The sequence below is a fragment of the Primulina tabacum genome, chromosome 15, assembly GCF_025594145.1.
Source record: "Primulina tabacum isolate GXHZ01 chromosome 15, ASM2559414v2, whole genome shotgun sequence".
NCBI lineage: Eukaryota > Viridiplantae > Streptophyta > Magnoliopsida > Lamiales > Gesneriaceae > Primulina > Primulina tabacum.
Window position 1 is genome coordinate 24323489 of NC_134564.1, and position 20325 is coordinate 24343813.

Here is a 20325-nt window from a genome sequence, read left to right on the forward strand (position 1 = left end):
TATCATTCTCTATTTTGTGATCATCGTGTTTCTCTATGATTTTTTTTTTTCGAGGATTTTTATCCTTGGAACCGATTGGCCTTCCACGTTTCAGGCGTTTAATGACATCATGAGTGTCTTCAATTTGTTTATTTGAAATTTCAATTCGAGCAGGGGCATTTACAACATGTATATATGATTTAGTTACCTCTTTTGTGTCTGCGAATGCATCTGGTAACTGATTTTCTATTCTTTGCAAGTGCATAATTTGCTGTACATCTTTTTCACATTGTTTAGTTTTTGGATCCAGATGTAACAATGATGATGTATACCATGTAATTTTTTTTTTGATATTTTTCTTTTCTTCTCCTAACATTGGGAAGATTTCCTCATTATAATGATAATTAGCAAAACGTGCTATAAACACGTCTCCTGTCTGAGGCTCAAGATATCGAATGATTGATGTGATATCATAACCGATATAAATTACGATCTTTCTTTGTGGTCCCATTTTTTCTAGTTGAGGCGGTGCAATATGCACATATACCAAACATCCAAAAATTCTCAGATGAGAAATGTCTAGTTCTTTACCAAATGCAAGCTGCAATGGGGAGTATTTATGATATGCACTTGGTCTGATGCGAATTAATGCAACAGCATGTAAAATTGCATGTCCCCATATAGAAACTGAGAGTTATGTTTTCACAATCATTGGTCTAGAAATCAGTTGTAGACGTTTAATCAATGATTCAGCTAATCCATTTTGTGTATGTACATGAGAAACATGATGGTCAACAGTGATTCCCATTGACATACAATAATCATTGAAAGTCTGGGAAGTAAATTCACAAGCATTATCAAGTCTAATTTTCTTGATTGTATGATCGAGAAATTGATTCCACAATTTTATTATTTGAGCAAGTAATCTTGCAAATTCCACATTTCGAGTTGATAATAAACATGTGACCATCTGCTGGAGGCATCAATCAGTACCATAAAATATTTAAATGGTCCACATGGTGGATGAATTGATCCACAAATATCACCCTGAATACATTTGAGAAACATAGGTGATTTTGTTTGGATTTTAGCTGGTGATGGTCTTATAATAATTTTTTCAAGACAACATGTTTTGCATTGAAACTTATTATTTTGAAAGATCTTCTGGTCTTTCAGCGGATGACCATGTGTATTTCCTATAATTTTTCGCATCATTGTTGAACTAGGATGTCCTAATCGATAATGTCAATTGGTCAGTTTCGATGAATTATCAACTACCATGTTTGATTCAATTGGACTTATATATGTATAATGCAATCCAGTAGGGAGTATTGGTAGTTTTTCAACTACATATTTTTTTCCTTATTTATATGTGATAAGATACATATATTTCACATTTCCTTCGTTTATTGTCTGAGTATCATACCCATGAGAAAATATGTCATTAAAACTCAACATATTTCTTTTCGAATGTGGTTAATACAAAGCATCATTTATAAAAAAATTTGTACCATTAGATAACAAAAAATATGGTTTACCACAACCTTTTATCAAGTCTACATGACCTGATATTGTATTGACCATTGTTTTTGTTGGTTTTAGTTTCAAGAAATATCTTTTATCTCGGAGAAGAGTGTGCATTGTACCACTATCAGGTATACAAACTTCCATGAGATTAGTTCCTTATTTATCTTTGTTAATAGCATTTTCTATATCTGAACTTCAAAAAAAATATGCAATGAAAAAATTACTGATAATACATATGTAATTTATTTAAAAATATAACACATATCATAATTGTACAATAAAACATTATTGTATGAGTACATGAAAAATAAATTATTTTACATTTACATTCCACCAATATATTGTTCGTTTTCAGAGAAATCGTTGAGAAAATCTACAATATCAATATTTTTCATTTCTATTCCATCAGCATATTGATCATTTCCAGAAATCATTCATAAAATCTGCAACATCAAAATGAGTTGAATCAGTCAACCGGGCCACTGTGTTCAGCGAAGTTGGTCTCTTTTTCTTTCCCCTTTATCGATTCTTTATAGAGCCTGCAACGATGCTCAGGGGCTCGACAAATACGAGACCAATGTCCTGGAGTGCCGCATCTAAAACAAGAACTTTCAAATCGTTTTGAGTGATTTTCATTACCACTCATGTTCTCATTATGCCTTTTCACTGGGTGGTTCGTGACCCCCTTTTGAGATGAGTTATAAAAATAACTATCTCAATTGTTTTCAAAACCACGGCCGCGACCCCGACCATGACCACTTCCACGACCACGACCTCGACCTCGAGCTCGACCAAAACCTTGTCTCTGAATTTGATTTTTGTTTCCAAGTTTAAATTCATTTTTACTTACAGCATTTACTTCTGACAATGCTGTTGATCCAGTGGGTCGGGACTGATGATTTCTCATTAGCAGGTCATTGTTCTTTTTTTCCACAAGAAGACAGACGACAAGTTCAGAATATCTCGCAAATCTACGCACTCTATATTCTTTCTGTAGAGTTATAATTGATGTGTGAAAAGTGGAAAACGTTTTCTCAAGAATTTCCGATTCCGTAACCTCATGTCCACAAAATTAATTGCGAGATTATTCTATACATCGTCGAATTGTAATCACCTACTTTCTTAAAATCTTGGAATCTTAACATATTCCATTCATCACGTGCGGTCGAAGTATAACTTCCCTTATATATTCAAATCTTTCTTTTAATCTTTTTCACAGAGCCATATGATCTTTTTCGATGAGGTATTCACATTTTAAACCTTCATCAAGATGTCGACGCAAAAATATTATAGTTTTTGCTTTTTCTTGTGATGAAGAAATACCATTTTTTTTAAACTTAGACCCAATGACTCAAGATGCATTTTTACATCAAGAGTCCATGACATATAATTTTTTCTTGTAATGTCGAACGCAACAAATTCGAGCTTTACCAAATTCGACATGGTGGTATTAGAAAAATAACAATGCATTTTATTAGTTAAGTTCTTTTAATATGACAATAAAAAGTAACGGATAAATTACAAGTACAAGCATTTTTAAAAATTAAAAAAAATGCAAGGCAGATATTCTCCCATAAACCAAGACTAGTGAGTATAATAACCAAAATAATTATACAAAATAGCTTTGAAAGAGTCATCTTCTTCTTCTTCGAAAATTTTGATGAAGAAATTTTTTAGGGAGGAAGAATAAGTTTGGAGTGATTGAATGTGTTTGTGAAGTTATATTTATAGGGTAAAAACTAGCCGTTTATGATCGTTTATGACCGTTACAAATTCTTAAAAAATAAATATATGTATAAGTAAATTTTATGGTAATAATATGATGTATATAATGTTAATCATGTTTAAATAATTATATATATCATATCACAATATTATAATGAGGTGTCAGGGACTCTTTTTATATAATACTGTGACATTATACAAATATATATATATATAATTATTATATAACACAATAAAAATATATAAACAGTGAAATAATCACATCGCGTTATTATAATGAGGTGTCATAGACTCATTTTATATAGTAAAACGATATTATTCAAATATATATATATATATATATATATATATATATACAATAAATAAATAGTAACACAATAAAATTATATAAGCAGTATAATAATATAATCACATCACGTTATTATATGAGGTGTCATAGACTCCTTTTATATAATAACATGATATTATATGTTAAATATATACACAATTAAAATAAATAAACAGTAAAGTAAATACTCTTACTTTTGAATATTGTTCCATTTTTCTTATGTTTTGGAGCTTGGAAAAATATGGAGAACCGAAACTTCGAGTATCATGCTGATAACGTGTAAAAATTTACGGTAAAAAAGTAAAAATCTCAAACTCACAAAATATATCAAACTACAGTTTTCTAAAATTTTCTCTATACTCAATTGTGATTTTCTTCACAAATTGAGATACCTATTTATAGTATTTCTTTGAAAATAATCCAAAAATAAATTCATCGTTACATACTTCATCACACACTAATTTTCAATATTTACAACTCTTATTTTCAACATTCAACTTTATTATTTTCAACAAAAACTAAATAATCTCTCAAATATGGGAGAGGTTATAGGTTATAAACCGACAAATCTCACCACTTAGTCTAAATAATAATAATTAATTTTTAATTGACTAATTCAACTATGGAGTATTTTGAATTAATCCACAAAAACATATTATTCTAGTAAAAATAAAGCAAATATTTGGGAAAAAAGAAGGAGAGAGATTCACTATCATATGAGTATTTGTAGACGAGCTAAAAAATCCCGACTACCAAACATTTTGCTACAATAAATATATAAAAAATTAGTAAGGTTTCAATATATTACAGACTTTCAAGCATGCCCCTAATGAAATTAGATTTATACAAAATTCAACAGATAATAAGGCGCATGTGTTTGATAATATTGAGTGTGGGCTCAAGTCCATATCCCAATCAAATGGCCATTGGAGTTAGGGAAGACAGCGCGTCTGAGTTGGAGTAGGTTTGGCCAAACCCGATGTGAAATCTCGATTTTTTCGGAGATAATAATTTTGAGATAAGCATATCAAGAATTTAAATAATGAGATAATAAATACTTCTATATGTGATAAATATTTATTAATTTAAAAACCTAGAGGAATATTGTAAAACCTCGCAAATTCTAAATCATGTATTTATTTGTACTCAGGATGATATTAATTTATCAAGGATTTAATTATTTTAAACTCTACAATAATTAATTAATAATTATTTATATATATAAGTAAGTTAAATAGAAATATTATATATATGTTGTAACGTCCCGAAAATTAGAAGAGTCACGTGTAGCACATGCAAGCAAGTTATTAAATTTCTTTGTATTTTAATTAAATGTTTTAATTGCATGGATTAAATATGTTGTCAATGTTTACATGTTTAAAATGTACTTTTCTACATGAATGCATTAAAATATATTTTTAAGGGTTATTCGAGTTGAGATTGAGGAACGGAGACCAAGGGCTGAAAAATGAAAAATGTTTTTATTAAATAATTTTTTAATTATTTGAAATAAGGGTGATGTTTTTTTCTTATTTTTGAAAAAATGAGTTTTGAGGTGATTTTATACGCCGAGACGTAATTTTTATCGGTGTTGGATTTTCAACAAAAATACGAACGTTTTGACAACTCGGCTAATAAATTCACAAACGTTATTAAACAAAACAATTTTTTAAAGCACTAATGGACTTGTTGGGCCTAATTAACCTTGTTAATAGGCCTAAGCAATCAATTAGTGTTTTGATTATTTATTTAAAGGACAAACCCCACCCCATTATTTCATTAACCCACGCCCCCACTCCATTATTTATTTAAAGGGCAAACCCCACCCCATTATTTCATTAGCCCACACCCCCACCCTAAACAATTGACAATGACTCCTTGTTCTCTTAAACACCATCGCCCCCAATACGAATACGAAAGTCACAGTCAACGATCTGAATTCAACGAATATGAATATGAATATGCTTATGATGGATATGAATATGTTTATGACGGATATGGATATGTTTATGATGATATGGATATGTTTATGATGATATGAAAATGTGTATTTTTTTACATGATCATGAAAATGTTATTTAAGAACAAGTATTTTCACTGTTGCATGTGATCTATATACGTATTATGTTGTTATCAAGATTATGGTGTGTTGAGTCTTTAGACTCGTTAGGTGTGATCGATGCAGGTGAGTCTGATGTTGAGGATAGTGGAGGTTTTGATGGATGATCTGACTGGACTGGAGGTGTACATAACCCGAGAACCAGCGCTTCTAGTTTTCCGCATTTACGTTTATGATTTATGTTAAAGATTTTTATGAATTTTTATTTATGCTTTTGAGAGGTTTTTGAGAGGTTGATAGTATGAGCTATACTTTTCAAATAATGCTTTAAGGGTTGGTAAAATGTTGGTGATTTTATGTTCTGACTATTTCCTTTGATTTTCAAATATAGTTGGTTCTTTCTTTTAAAATGGTTTCAAAATATTTTATGCATGGGTTTATATATTCGGCCGATCATCTAGTAAGGTTAAAAAAATATTCTAGTACTTTTTAAGAAAACGAGTAGTAGACGTTTCAGTTGGTATCAGAACAATGATTCTGTAAAGGGTTGTGCCACCATCAGTGCCGGGAAGCTCAGTCGTCAAGCCTCGATCTATAAGTTTACATGCTTTATATGATTTATATAATGTTACCTACATGCTTACATGGTCTATACATTTAAGCTACATGTGTATACACGTTTTGAAGTTAAATGATATTTATGTTTAAGTTTGCACGATAAACTATTTTTATCCTGCATGGTTGCATGATTTTGATATGCTAAAAGATTGGATGCATTATGATTTTTATGCATGTTACGATGTGGAATAAGGAATTATTATGATGTTCATGCATGCGGGCTTCGTAGTGGAATTTGACATGTTTAAGAATTTGGATTATGGACGGTAGGAAAAGTTAAAAATGATTTGACCATATTGATTTTTGGGTCTTGGTATTGATGTTTACTTTTGGGGTCATAAGTTAAACGTGAATATATGAATTCTTTTTGGGACATGTAGATTTTCCTAAGAAAATACTGATGACTCGTGGGTACTAGTTGAGTTAATTTTGGGAATTACACATAAGAAATAATGATTCGAGGACTGTGATGATCATTAGAAGTAAGAAATTGTATAAATTGGGATTTTGGGTTTTTATAAAAAGGTAGATTGGTTATGAGAATTGATTTTTGGGGGAATAAGTTTAAAATTATTGAAATTATGTTATGGGGTTTGGGGGAATAATTTTAAACCCACGCCCCCACCCTAAACAATTGACAAAGACTCCTTGTTCTCTTAAACACCACGGCACACACAAAATATCAAGGGAAAAGCACCGAAGTTTGAAAGGGTTTCAAGCCATCGTCTCTTCGTCATCGTTATTTGATTCGTCAATGTTTATTCTTGTGTTAAATACGTAAAGGCACGTCATATTCTTCCGTTTACTCATCCATCATATCATAGTATTTGTTTCAATATGTTTTGCATGAAAAACAAGGGATGCTTTTAAAGATTTTCATTTATGCATCACATGTGAGTTTTTAAGGCATGAATTTGATCCAAAAAACATGTTTATTATGTTGTTAAGGGGCTGCCATGATTAGGGTATTTATCAAGGGTGGTTTATACACAAGTTAGGGAGTCCTAGAACACATGAAAATCCTGCACACGTTGAAGAACAATAGCTGGAACCGAACTTGTGTTTTGTTGATCAAGGAATCGGCCAAGGGGGTATTGCACCGAGGGCTTGGTCAGGGATGGGCTGGGGCTCCGTGAGGGTCTTGGTTAGGGGGCTAGAAGGGTCGTAGCCCTGCTAGGACTCGCAGCTGGTCGCTAAGGAAGAGCCCATGATTGCATGGACTCTTCCTGGGCAATCCTGATGCGGTCGCGATGGGCCGGCTGCATGGAGAGTTCAGGCGAGGGCAAGCTAGTCTAGGCTAGGTCATAGAGGGGTCCAAGGTTGGTCCAGAGGGTGAGGGCTCCGGGGGTGGCCTGGACGAGGAGTCCTAGTGAAGTAGGAGTCTTGGGCGCATGTGTGAATGGCTCGCGCAGGTCCTTGCCTTCGAGCATGGGTTGCAGCGGGCTAGAGGCTGGGTCATGGGGTTCCGGCTGGTCATTAGGGTCCATAGGTGGTCAGGGAAGGGGCTGGCTCGGGTGCGGCTCGAGGGAAATGCAATTTGGCTCGAGGGGTAAGGGTTAGGGTTCGATTTTGTGTTTTAAGGGTTTAAAAGTTGAAACATGGCTGGGATTTTTCCCTTTATTCATCCATCACACCATAGTATTTGTTTAAATATGTTCTGCATGAAAAACAAGGGATGCTTTTAAAGATTTTCGTTTATGCATCACATGTGAGTTTTTAAGGCGTGAATTTGATCCAAAAAACATGTTTATTACGTTGTTAAGGGGCTGCCATGATTAGGGTATTTATCAAGGGTGGTTTTTACTCAAGTTAAGGAGTCCTAGAACACATGAAAATCCTGCACACGTTGAAGAACAACAGCTGGAACCAAACTTGTGTTTTGTCGATCAAGGGTTCGGCCAAGGGGGTATTACACCGAGGGCTTGGTCAGGGATGGGCTGGGGCTCTGTGAGGGTCTTGGTTAGAGGGCTAGAAGGGTCCTAGCGCTGCTAGGACTTGCAGCTGGTCGGTAAGGAAGAGCCCATGATTGCATGGACTCTTCCTAGGCAATCATGGTGCGGTCGCGATGGGGCGGCTGCATAGAGAGTTCAGGCGAGGGCAAGCTGGTCTAGGCTAGGTCACAGAGGGTACAGGGTTGGTCCAGAGGGTGAGGGTTCCAGGGGTGGCCTGGGCGAGGAGTCCTAGTGAAGTAGGAGTCTTGGGCGCATGTGTGAATGGCTCGCGCAGGTCCTTGCCTTCGAGCAGGGGTGGCAGCGGGCTAGGGGCTGGGTCATGGTGTCCCGGCTGGTCATTAGGATCCATAGGTGGTCAGGGAAGGGGCTGGCTCGGGTGCGGCTCGAGGGAAACGCAAGATGGCTCGAGGGGTAAGGGTTAAGGTTCGATTTTGTGTTTTAAGGGTTTAAAAGTTGAAACATGGCTGGGGTCGACTCATCGTTCACGAGGGCTAAATTAATATAAAAAGTCAAAGTTTTTAATTTGAGAATTTTATATTAAAGTTGGAATTAATTCGAGATGAAAACGCATTAAAAACTAATAATTAAGGAATAATTGAAAAGTCTAGAATTTAAACTAAATAAAATTGTGGTAAATAAATTTAAGCTTAAATAATTATTTGGGATATTCTAGAGTCAATGGAATTAAGAAAAAGTCAAATACGAGGTTTTTTACGTTTAGGGGTAAAATAGTAATTTTACACCTAAAAAAATAAGTAAACGTCATGGCAGTGATCTGATTGCTGTTTTATATGTTAAAATGCTTATTAAATGTTGATGTATTTTTATGATTTATTATTTACAATTAAAAGATATGTTGCATGCTTGATTTTAAAAAAACGATATTATTATGCATGCTTTTATAAAGTGATGGAAATATGAAATATTGAAGGATGTGAAGGGATTGTGACTAATACGTATAAAATGATATGTTAATACGTAAGACCAATGCTCAGTTGATGGGTGAGAGTGTCGCTGATATCTCCGCCGCCCAGTACTGTGCTTACATGTAGATGGATCCATCGCCCCCAATACGAATACGAAAGTCACTATCAACAATCTGAATTCAACGAATATGATGATATGAAAATGTTTATGTTTTTACATGATCATGAAAATGTTATTTTAAGTACGAGTATTTTCACTGTTGTATGAGATCTGTATACGTATGTTGGGGATCAATTTAGAGTTTAGAGGAAGGATGAATAGACTCGTTCCTTTCTTTGACGTTTTTGCAAAGGTGCTAGAATCCTGTTAGAGATTATATCTTATCTTGTTCAAATATATTTCCAGCAGTGTGTAAACGATCTGATGGTTTGAGATGAAAACAACAAACAGTAGGCAGTAGACAGTAGTTGTTTCTGGTAGTTCGAAGATGAAATCTTCTACTATCCCCTTCTTCTATTTCTAGAAGGTATCATTAAAAGCCTTTGGTTTTTACAGTACAAATTTTGTACACACCCACTTTAGTAGGACTTAACCTTCGCCTACTGAAACTCTTAGTTTCACAACACAATATAATGAATACAACAAGGTTATGAAAAATACTCTTTTCCAGATTATAATCTCTTCTCAATAAGATGTAATAAGGTGAATAGCTTGTGAAGAAATAAAGAAACAACAGCACAAGACGATCTCAAAAGATCAGATATCTGCTATAAAGAGTGTGCTGCTTTTCTGTATATTGAGCTTGAGGATAAAGAGTAGTTCTTGATTTCTCAAAACAACGTTGGAATGATAGACAAAGAATGTGTTCCTTGTTAATAATCATTGTTTTCTATATTGGATTGATCCTTTAATATATAGAAACCTTAAATCCAACGTCTATAAACAGAACGGCTTTTTTGACTCTGAGTGAATCAGCTTTATCACCGAAAAAGGGTCCTGGAGAAAGCTTCAAAATAATCAGTCTTTGTTTTATATCAAAACTAGTAAGGCATGTTAAATGTCTTCGTACAACATTAAATGACGCAATTAGTACTAGTACTATGATAAGTAACGATAACATTAAGACTTGTAACGATCAAACGAAAAACGTTAAAATCTGCTTCTGCTTGGGCTACGTTCTGCTTCTGCTTTTGGTAACAAATACTCGATAAGTACTGCTTCTGCTTTAGCGATACGAGTACTTCTACTATTTATATTTTCCTCTGTTTTTACTGTCACCATCTACTGGTTTTGACACTCATCACCACAATTAAAGTAAGTCTAACAATTTCCCCCTTTGTGGTGATACCAAAAACTAGATGTTAGTAAAGATAAAGATCAACAGTTATAACGAAAAGCAGATAGAGTTTATAACACGACAATCGATAAGCAAATAAACAATAAAAAATTATTCGAAGTAAAAGAGCTTAATCGGTTCCATTGTCTCTGAAAATAATTTCCTCGTACTGAGGATCTTGATTTCTGAAAGATGACTCTGCATGAGGTCTGCTATCTCCAATTCAGCCCCCTATTCTGCTTTCTGATTCCCCCTTTTTGGCATCATTAGCCTGAATTCGAGTGAGCAAATCATCCACCCGGCTAGTAAGGGTATGAATTCCATCATTTAGCATCTCCAAATACGGTGCTTGGTTGGAAACTCGTTCAGTAAAAGTATGAAGAGATTGTGATTGAGACTCAATCTTGGCATCAATAAGTTCGAGCTTTGAATCCATAGCTGCAACATTGTTGGATACTGAGAGAATAGAGGAATCATGGTCGGAGACAGTTTTGGTTATCTCAGCCTGACCAAGCAAAATGTTGCTTTGATTTGTTAAAACAGATGTCATGAAGATACTGGTTTCAACATGCAGCTTGGCCAAAGATCTGCCATGCGAGTGACTTCCTTAGAGATTCGGTAACGAATGAATTTAGTAGCACTTACTTCACCAGCATGTTCATGAAACAACTGTTTTACTATCTCTGAGAGATTGTTAAGATTTTTTGCGGAACGTCTATCTAAAATTCAAGAGCAAATTCTTCTTCTTGGGGTGGAGATTTCTCTTGAATACGTTGCTTGATGTCTGCAATTTGAGAAATGCGAGCAGCTGAACATGAGGGAGGGACAATCAATGAAGTAGAGGGGACAGCTTCCGGTTGAGCAGTAGATGGAGCTGTTGCTGGTGCTGCAGAAGTTCCTTCAGGAGCAGTAGATTGTCCAAGTACTGCACTGTCTTCTGGTTTGTGCGAATTAGTAGTTGTTTCGGTGGTTTCCATGGGCTCAACAGCTGGATTTGGTTCAGATGGAACATTCAACAGATCTTCCATTTCTGCTTGATGTTCTTCAGAAAATTTGTCCAAATCTGGTAGTGAAGAGGATAGAGCAGCATCTGATATTTTCATGGATTGTTCTGTTGGTTGTGTTTCTGGGTTTAATTGTGGAACTACCAAGTCGACAACTAGAGATGCTTCTGGTGCAGTAGGAGTTGGAACAATCAATTGAATCACTTCATCAACAGATGCCAGGTCATGAACAAAAATTATTGATGAAGATTTAGTAGGCATTGTCGGAGATGCAGGATTACTGGAAACTTTAGCTTCAGAAGGAGCTGTAGTCTTTTCCTCAACTGACTTTATCTTGAGAATATCTCGGACATGACCTACTCTGTATTGTAGAGGCTGTGCAAAATCCTGTTCCTGAGCAAGAACTTGCTCATTCAGGAGTCTCCATCGTGCAGTCAAAAGTTGGATGACATCTTGATCGTGAGTAGCAGTAGGATTCATGGAATCAAAATTTGAGTTACGAGTCTTCAGAACATAATCCAGCTTCTGAAACATGAGCTGATCAAGAATGTAGTTTCTTCAGTTTATAGCTTCAATGACATTTCTGGTCTTAGCAGAAGCAAAGATTTGCTTCTCATTCTTCACCATTTTGGCATAAGAACCTGGAGTTTTTAAATATGTGATGGGGTGGAAAACTCAAACCTTGAGGATGTGAAGACCCAAAGAAATAGCTACACAAAAACATGAATTAAAACTCATTCAAACTTGCAACCTTTGGCATGGAGAGGGAAGACCTAAAGTCACCATGAATTAAAACTCATTCAAACCATGCAACCTATGGCATGGAGGGGGAAGGCCTAAAGTCCTATTGGTGCCTATAAATAGTGGCAAATGAATGAATGAAAATCACACCAAAAAAACATCAAAAGTTCTCTCCAAAAGTTGCAATTTTCGAGTACCAAATATTCTGCACAATTTTAGAAGGTTTTGCTCATAGTTTTACACGTCCAAATCCGATCTCCACCGTTCAAAATATATCGACACATGTTTTGAACAACATATACAAAATTCAGATCGATTTAATGGTTCAATTAGGCGCAAACATTTTTGCAACGTGACTGGTTTTCCAGTGTCAAACTCCAACGTGTTCATTCCAAGATTTTCGGAACAATCTTTTAAGTAAGTGGGTTTTTGCTATACACTTGCGTACACTTGCATTTCATAAGTGTACGATTTAATATATATATATCGATATACTTGTTCTTCGTAAGTATATCAATAGTTGCTTAAAAATACATTATGTATGTTTCTTGAAATTCGATCGGCATGATATATTCATTCTTATTTGTTATGAAAATCCTTGAACAATTTGTTATTTGATATTAGTTATAATATTTGAAAGCATGATTGAAATATTTGAAATGCACTGTCATGATTCGAATTAGAAATGGCAAGGAAATTCCGATATTTGATATGTTTTGTTTAAGGCCCTGATGCAGTGGGTTATAATAACCGTTCTTTTGACCTCGCCCCTTAGAGGAGTAACAAATAGGGGACTGATAAGTAAACCATGAAAATGAGATGATTTTCAGTGCTATGTTGTACTTTGTTTATATTCGACTCAACCTGCTTACTATTGAAATTATGATTCCACTGAAATTACGATAATATTTTCGTATAATTATCACCTTGATATTCGTTATGCCCGATCGACCCCCATTTACAGAGTATTTCCTAAGTACTCACCCCTTACATTCCCACCCCAGATAAGAACGAGAAACAAATCGAAGATAAAGAACAAGAATACTTTTGGGGATGGTGATCCGCTTCAAGACCAGTCTTATTATTCTATCTTTAAGTTAGATTATCGTATTTTACGCTTCTGCATTTCGTTTCAATCGCATTGTAAAGACGATTATTGATTTATGTAATAGACTGGCTTTTGGTTATTTGATGTACTATGTGGCTTATTGTTATACGATTTAAATTGTTAAACAACGCCGATGACACGTCTCGGTTTCAGGGCGTGACATTGAGCCAGTAATCAAAGAAAATCATATCCTCACTAGCAGATTTTTTGATTTCATCCAGGTGAAGATCAAAAGCTGTTTGAACAGATGATTTGGCACCATGATCTTTTGAATCTTCAACGAGTTTACCTTTGCCTTTTTCTGAGAAGGCAGGTAGCACGGGTCGAAAAGCACAAGACCCTGCGAGAGGTTCTCTAATAACAACTCCAGTAGAGGGTTTGAGGGTTTGAACTGAAGCTGAAGTAGTTGGAGTAGAAATGGCTGTGGGGTTTGAAGAGGAATAGAGACTGGTTTTGATGAGAAGACGGTTGGAAAAACTTGTCTCAAAGGAACAATATCAAGATCAGTAAGAGCTGTTGTCTTCTTGATACGGATTGTGGTTCGTGGCTTCTTTTTGTTTGGAGTGGCTGGGAGTGAGGCTTTGATGGGGGCAGCGGAATCTTCAGATATGGTTTTATCAGAATCAGTCAAGACAACAACTCGTTTCCGCTTGACTTTCTTCTAAGATTCTTGAACATCAGCTTGAGTATCACAAATATCCTTTTTAAGAGCAACAAAATCTGCCACGGTTGGTTTTGGCCTTAAAGCGAGCACGTTGTCAGCATCGACCATGGTAACATACGATCCATCCTGTTCCGACGTGAGTGGAAAATCAGCATCCTTCAACAACTTGCTGATTTGGACAGCAAAACCAGTACCCTTTCTTAGAATCATGTCCTTCATGATTTTCAATAAGAAGCGACTCCAATCAGCTTTTGCTTCAGAAGTGATGGCCATCATCACTTGGTCCTTTTCCTTGGTCAATCTATCTAAAGTGCCACATTTTACCAGAATTGCCTTCGCAACAATATCAGCGAGTACTTGGTACTCCATTTTCAGAAGCTTCTTAAAACAGGAGGGAGAAAGCTCCTCTCCAGAAGCCGAGAAGGTGGTAAGAGCAGTAGACATTTCCTCCTTAGTAATAACAGAACATTCAAAGTTAACTGAGAATGGGAGAAAGAAAGTTGTTCCCAGAAGTGCAGCATCGATGGTTATCTTTCCATCCTCAATGATTGTTTTTGCATAGAAATCCAGGAGGGTGGTCTTGTAAATAATTGCAGGTGATTCCAGAAATTTTCTAAGACCAGATTTCTCAATGGCCTTGAAAATTTTAACGAGATTTTCATCCTTAATGGTGAGTACCGATGCGAAGTTGACTTGATAAGCATTGAGTGTATAGGCTCCAGCCATTTTCCTGTAAGTGAGAAGGATTCGAAGTAGATTTTTAGTAGAAAGAAATTCGAGAGAAAGCAATAGCAAGTATGCAACAATCTGTACGTACAAGTGAAATGAGAGAGAGAAGAGGCGGTTAAATTCAAAATGTACAGCCGTAAGTGAAAACATAGGGACACGTGTCAATATGTTTACGGTGAGATTTGAAAAGTTAAAAGATGAGTGTCAGTTGAACCAATGATCTTAAAATTTTAAAAAAATCAATAAAATACGGGCTGTCCAAAGCGGTTACTAAAAAAATTTAGAAGATGATTTGTCGTATTATGATAATATCTATTGGAAGAGATAAAGTACTGAAATATATCCAGCACTTTTGATAAGGTCCAGTAGACACATTGTTTTATCGAAAGATAAATCTCCTTCTATTTATGACTAGAAACGGAAATATCACTCACAATTAAACAATTTTCTTCTTAAATTAATGCAAATAAACAAATATTAAATGCGAAGATTGAAGATCGGAGGAAATAACAGATGACTCTTGATATTCTTTAATAGGAACACGCAGGAGGTGAATAGTCAAGTGACTCTTCAACTAGCCCGAGGATAATTATAAATACATGCCAAGACATAAACTAAGTCATTTAAAACATTTAACAAATGGATAGTGCAAGCAGTTCATCAGAGTCTGCTCCGGAGTCGGATAAAGCAAGGGAGTGCCAAAGACAACTTGCGGCGTCTCGTTCGTTCTTAATAGGATGAAGACTTGGAACAAACTTCTGGATCTGTAGACTGAATAATCTATATTATTAGATTTAAGCTCTAGAATCATCCTTTCACAAACCACGATCATGCAAAGATAGGGGGTGATTCCAGTAGGTTCTAGTTAGGATTTCTACTGTAAATCTCAATACTTCTGATATCAACAATTGTAATTGCTTATCTAATGTAATGCATCTGATTTTATGAATGAAACGGTTCATTTTGTTATACTTCTTGTACTACTTTTACTTATGTTATCTACTTTTTATACTTAATGCATAAAAATCAGAAGATAATAATCAGTAGTTATGACAAATCAATTAAACCAAGAACATTTCGAAAATAGGAAAACTTAATCTAAGGAAGAGGTTTTGTAAAGATATTGTTGCTTGTTGATCAGTAGGGACATATTCCAGACGAATGTCCTTCTTCTGCACATGATCTCTAATAAAATGATGTCTGATGTCAATGTGCTTCGTTCTGGAATGAAGTACTGGATTGTGTGTAATTGCTATGGCACTTGTATTGTCACAGAATATAGGTGATTCAGAGGCTTGAACTCCATAGTCCTTAAGTTATTGCATCCAAAGTAATTGAGAGCAGCAACTTCCAGCAGCAAGATATTCTGCTTCTGCAGTAGACGTGGCTATGAAAGTCTGTTTTTTTACTGAATCAGGAGATCAACCCATCACCAAGAAATTGACAAAAACCACTGGTGCTTTTTTCTATCCAGTTTTCAACCTGCATAGTCATCATCTGAATATCCAATAAGATTGAAAGAGGAATCCTTGGGATACCATAGGCCGACATTTTGAGTACCCTTTAAATATTTCAAAATTCGTTTAGCAGCAATAAAATGCGATGCTTAGGGTTAGACTGAAATCTCGCACAAATACAAACAGCAAACATAATATCAGGTCTACTGACAGTAAGATATAACAATGAGCCAATAAGACCACGATACTGAGTTACCTCTACTGAAATTCCACTTTCATCTTTATCAAGTTTAGCAGATGAACTCATTGGAGTGGAAGCAGCAGAGCATGTTTCCAAGCCAAACTTTTTCAGTAGTTCTTTTGTGTACTTAGCCTGATTTATAAAGATTCCTGTATCGAGCTGCTTAATCTGCAGTCCTAGGAAGGATGTCAATTCTCCCATCATGCTCATTACGAATTGTTCCTGCATTATCTTAGCAAATTTTTCACAATATTTGGGGTTAGTTGACCCAAAGATAATATCATCAACATAAATCTGTACTAAAAGAATGTGCTTATATAAGTTTTGGTATATATATTATAAGATAATAATATATAACATAATATAAATATGATTATTTAATATATTGAAACCATTTTATTAAGTGGATTTCAATAATGTTCATTAATTTTAACTTTATTAAAATACCAAGAGTAGATCCTTTAATCTCAACTACTTAAATTAAAATTTGAACAATTAAAAATTACCAATTAAAGATTCAAACAATTAAATGAAAAAAAAACAAAAAGACATTGTAGTAGACTTGTAATTACATTAGCTTCAATGTGGATACGTTCGGACTCACCGAATTATACTACTTGTGGACAACCTGCTTTTGGGAGTGCAACAATCAAAGTCGCATCAAGTTTTTGTGGTGGAGGTTGAATCTTGTTTGATGGTTCAATTGTACCTATAGTGTCCCAATTTTGAGCATTTTCAGCTAATGAATCGAGATACTCAATTGCCTCGTTTGGATCTTTATCTTCAAATGTTTCATTACACATAAATTCAACCATTTACCTATCTTTAGGTGTTAAGCCTTCATAAAATTGAGAAACAACTCTCCAAATTTCAAAACCATGATGTGGACAAAGATTAAACAATTCTTTGTATCTATCCCAACATTGATAAAAAGTTTCTCCTTGTTTTTGTGTGAAAGTGATTATTTCCCTTTTGAAAGAATTTGTTCTATGAGATGGAAAAAAATTTTCAAAAATTGTTGTTGTAATTCATCCCAAGTTCGAATGGATCCCGATCTAAGATTTTGTAACCAAGTTTTAGCTTTATCTTTTAAAGAAAAAGGAAAAAGCTTAAGTCGAATGGTGTTCATGCTACAATTTAGATCATTATATGTGTTGCACACTTCTTCAAACTCTCGTAAATACATGTATGGATTTTCAGAATCTAAGCCATGAAAGTTGGGTAAAATTTGGATAATACCAGGCTTAAAATTGAAATGTGATGCATCAGGGGGAAAAACTAGATATGAAGGTGCACTAGTACGTGTAGGATTCATGTGATCTCTAAGTGTTCTTCGTCTATCATTATCATGTTGAGATTGAATTTCATTTTCATTTTCTTGGATGGGTTTTTCCGCCATGTTTTGTAAAAATAAAAGGTTATTTCGAAGGAGTCGACCACTAAGTGTACGTGATCAAATGCTCATGCAAATGCAAAAGAAAAAGAATAAAAACACATTAAAGCAATAAAAATTGAAATAAAGAAAAATAAACTATAAACAAAATTAAATAAACTTGAAATTAAATTATACTTCCCCGACAACAGCGCCAAAAACATGATTCTACTTTGATTGTTGCACTCCCAAGAGCAGGTTGTCCACAAGTAATATAATTCGGTGAGTCCGAATATTGTATCCACCTGGAAGCTAAGGTAATTACAAGCCCACTACAATGTCTTTTTTTTTTTATTTTTGTTTTTTCGTTTAATTGTTTGAATCTTTAATTTGTAATTTTTAATTGTTCAAATTTTAATTTAAGAAGTTGAGATTAAATGATCCACTCTTGGAATTTTAATAAAGTTAACATTAATGAACATTATTGAAATCCACTTAATAAAATTGTTCCAATATATTAAATAATCATATTTATATTATGTTATATATTATTATCTTATAAGTATATATACCAAAACTTATAAATGTTGTCAAATATTTATTGTTCTATATATATATTTGTAAACACTAAATCAAGATTCCCACTTTAAATGGTTGGTAAAACCAAACTAAAATTTAAATGTTACCAAGAAATTAATATTATGATATATTGATATATAATAAATCTAGGCATCCACTTTAAATGGTTGGTAATACCAAACAAACATTTAAATGGTACCAAGAAATTAATATTATGATATATGTATATATAATAAATCAAGGCAATATAGCAACAATAAAGCAAAACATTTAAATGGTTCCAAGAATTTAGTGTAACATATAGCAACAATAAATCAAAACTCTCACTTATAAGTAGGGTATAATAATACTTAAAAAAATAAATATAACATAAACAATAAATAATGATTAAATAATATAAAAATAGATTCTTACCTTTTAATAACCTTACTATCATGCCAAGAGTTTCACATTTTCATCTCAACTTTGGGAAGTTAGCTACTCATTATTCAAAGTGTAAAACTTTGAATATGAAATTAACATGTTAATTATATTTAAATGAAGAAATAAAAGAAAAACAAAGAGAGAAATAATATGAACTCAAAGGTTTGTTCATAAAATGAGGGATATCTCAATTCATTACAATGCACCCCTATTTATAGCCAAATTTATGGAGACAACCACAAATAAATATTTTTTTTACACATAAGTCTTCATTGATTTTTCAAGAAATTATATTTTAATACATATCACTTTTGAAAATCTTCCCATACGAGTTTTCTTTTCAACATAAAACAAAACATGTAGATAATTGAGTTGTTTGAAGTGTGGCATTTTTTTTAAGCATTTGACCAAGGGTTCGGCCAAGGGGGTATTGCACCGAGGGCTTGGTCAGGGATGGGCTGGGGCTCTGTGAGTGTCTTGGTTAGGGGGCTAGAAGGGTCCTAGCGCTGCTAGGACTTGCAGCTGGTCGGTAAGGAAGAGCCCATGATTGAATGGACTCTTCCTGGGCAATCCCGGTGCGGTCGCGATGGGGTGGCTGCATGGAGAGTTCAGGCGAGGGCAAGCTGGTCTAGGCTAGTTCACAGAGGGGTACAGGGTTGGTCCAGAGGGTGAGGGCTCCGGGGGTGGCCTGGGCGAGGAGTCCTAGTGAAGTAGGAGTCTTGGGCGCATGTGTGAATGGCTCGCGCAGGTCCTTGCCTTCGAGCAGGGGTGGCAGCGGGCTAGGGGCTGGGTCATGGTGTCCCGCTGGTCATTAGGGTCTATAGGTGGTCAGGGAAGGGGCTGGCTCGGGTGCGGCTCGAGGGAAACGCAAGATGGCTCGAGGGGTAAGGGTTAAGGTTCGATTTTGTGTTTTAAGGGTTTAAAAGTTGAAACATGGCTGGGGTCGACTCATCGTTCACGAGGGCTAAATTAATATAAAAAGTCAAAGTTTTTAATTTGAGAATTTTATATTAAAGTTGGAATTAATTCGAGATGAAAACGCATTAAAAACTAATAATTAAGGAATAATTGAAAAGTCTAGAATTTAAACTAAATAAAATTGTGGTAAATTTAATTTAAGCTTAAATAATTATTTGGGATATTCTAGAGTCAATGGAATTAAGAAAAAGTCAAATACGAGGTTTTTTACGTTTAGGGGTAAAATAGTAATTTTACACCTAAAAAAATAAGTAAACTTCATGGCAGTGATCTGATTGCTGTTTTATATGTTAAAATGCTTATTAAATGTTGATGTATTTTTATGATTTATTATTGACAATTAAAAATATGTTGCATGCTTGATTTAAAAAAAACGATATTATTATGCATGCTTTTATAAAGTGATGGAAATATGAAATATTGAACGGATGTGAAGGGATTGTGACTAATACGTATAAAATGATATGTTAATACGTAAGACCAATGCTCAGTTGATGGGTGAGAGTGTCGCTGATATCTCCGCCGCCCAGTACTGTGCTTACATGTAGATGGATCCATCGCCCCCAATACGAATACGA

General features: G+C 34.7%; 1 non-coding gene across 1 annotated transcript; it reads left to right on the top strand.

Annotated features, from left to right (window-relative positions):
- Window positions 1-17268: 17268 nt before the first annotated feature.
- LOC142528162 (small nucleolar RNA R71) lies at window positions 17269-17377 on the top strand. The gene has a single exon (XR_012815643.1). It is a non-coding gene; the product is annotated as a small nucleolar RNA R71 (small nucleolar RNA).
- The last annotated feature ends 2948 nt before the right edge of the window (window positions 17378-20325 follow it).